Genomic DNA, 2,500 nt, shown 5'->3' with positions numbered 1-2,500 from the left:
AGCCTAGACAACCCCATTTCGCAACTTTCCACGCCTTTTTTTTTCCCCCTCACCCATGGCGGCGGCGTGGTGGCGGCGGCCGGATTCCGGCCACCACCGCCATGGGTGGCAGCCCCCCGACCCCGACACCAAACCCATAATACCGAGGCAACATATCGAGGCAACATATCGAGGCAACATGACATGGGTGTGGCGTGGGGGAAGGGGGCTGCAGCTAGGAGGGCATGGGCTGCCATGCATATGCAGGCAACACACACCCCCCTATATAGCATTTTATGCATTTAGCCCTTTGACAGGAAGAGACATCACCTATGCGCGAGGAGTCATAATGGGCTCTAAATAATTCAATACAAGGTATTTGGACGTGATTTTTTGCAGGGATACTAAGAAACATGCAATCTCTGATGGGAAAAAGTTTCATAAATATTTGAAGTCGGGAAGTATTTTTTATTATTTTTAGAAGTCGTAAAATTGAAAAAATCATTAAAACAAATCCGGGAGGAATTTTTTAGTTTTGTAACTTGGAGAAGGTACTAAAAATCATAGACTACTTATGGGGAGCTTATTGTGCGAGGAAATTTCAATAAAAATGGGGTTTGACAAGGTTTGAAAAATTCTGTCGACATTTGAAAAAATCTGGAACTAGGCTGCCGGCATGCTGCGCACATGCTGCGCGCATGCTGCGCGCAGGCTGCGCGCAGGCCACGGCAGGACAAGTTTCGCTAGCCTCACTGTCGACCGAATGCGCAAGCTGCGCGCACGCCATGGCAAGACAAATTTCGCTAGCCTCACTGTCGACAGAGTCAGCACGCTGCGCGCACGCCATGGCAGGAGAAGTTTCGCTAGCCTCGCTGTCGACAGAATCAGCACGCTGCGCGCAAGCTGTGCGCGCGCATGGCATGGCAAGTTTCGAAAAATTCTGTCGACAGGCTCCCGAGCGCGCACGCTGCCGACATGTTGTGCGCACGCTGCCGGCATGCTGTGCACACGCTGCGCGCAAGCTGTGCGCGCGCATGGCATGGCAAGTTTCGAAAAATTCTGTCGACAGGCTGCCAAGCGCGCACGCTGCGCACACGCTGCCGGCATGCTGTGCGCACGCTGCCGGCATGCTGTGCACACGCTGCGCGCAAGCTGTGCGCGCGCATGGCATGGCAAGTTTCGAAAAATTCTGTCGACAGGCTCCCAAGCGCGCACGCTGCGCACACGCTGCCGGCATGCTGCGCGCACGCTGCCGGCATGCTGTGCGCACGCTGCGCGCAAGCTGTGCGCGCGCATGGCATTGCAAGTTTCGAAAAATTCTGCGGCCAGGCTCCCAAGCGCGCACGCTGCGCACACGCTGCCGGCATGCTGCGCGCACGCTGCGCGCGCGCATGGCAGGACAAGTTTCGAAAATTTCTGTCGACAGGCTGAGCAGCGCGCACGCTGCGCACAGGCTGCCGGCATGCTGCGCGCAGGCTGCCGGCATGCTGCGCGCACGCCGCGCGCAAGCTGCGCGCGCGCATGGCAGGACAAGTTTCGAAAATTTCTGTCGACAGGCTCAGCAGCGCGCACGCTGCCGACATGCTGTGCGCACGCTGCGCACAGACTGCCGGCATGCTGCGCGCAGCCCATGGCAGGACAAGGTCCGAAAAATTCTGTCGACATTTTTACGCCATGGTAGGCTTCCGCTTCGCGTCACTTTGTCGACATTCAAGCCTACCATTTTTATTGAATTTTTCAAACCTTGTCAAACCCCATTATTCAAATGTCGAAAAATTCTGTCGACATTTTTACGCCATGGTAGGCTTCCGCTTTGCATCACTTTGTCGGAATGCATCGCATGGCGAGGAAAGGCAAGGCAAGGCCACAGCATGCCAAGGCGAAGGCAACGCATGGCTTGGTCAAGGCCACATCATGGGCACGGCATGCCAAGGCAAGGCGAGGCAAGCCATCCTTAGCCTCGCCTAGCCTCACTTACTCGGAATGCCTTGGATGATGCGCAATGCCAAGGCAAGGCAAGGCAAGGCATGGCTTGAATGGCTTGGTGTAGGCCACAACTTGGGCATGGCATGCCAATGCAAGGCAAGGCAAGGCAAGCCACGCCATCCGAACCCTCCAATAACCTTACTTTCTCGGAATGCCTTGAATGGGCACGGCATGTGAAGGCAAGGCAAGGTCCTAAAAATCATTTTGTAAGTTGGAGAAGGTCCTAAAAATCATAGACTTAATTATAGGGAGCTTATTGTGCGGGGAAATTTCAATAAAAATTGGGTTTGACAAGGTTTGAAAAATTCTGTCGACATGCTGCCGGCATGCTGCGCGCAGGCTTCGTGCATGATGTGAGCATGCCAAGCTTCCAATAGCCTCACTGTCTCTGAATGCCTTGAATGGGGAGCAATCTGCGTGCAAGCCATGGCATGACAAGGTTTCGAACAATTCTGTCGACAGAAGCAGCAGGCTGCGCGCAGCATGCCGGCAGGCTGCGCGCAGCGTGCCTGCAGCCTGCGTGCAAGCCGTGGCA

The sequence above is a fragment of the Prunus avium genome, unplaced genomic scaffold, assembly GCF_965620075.1.
Source record: "Prunus avium unplaced genomic scaffold, drPruAviu1.hap1.1 HAP1_SCAFFOLD_30, whole genome shotgun sequence".
In the NCBI taxonomy this organism is placed as follows: domain Eukaryota; kingdom Viridiplantae; phylum Streptophyta; class Magnoliopsida; order Rosales; family Rosaceae; genus Prunus; species Prunus avium.
Note: the sequence above shows the minus strand (reverse complement) of the source record.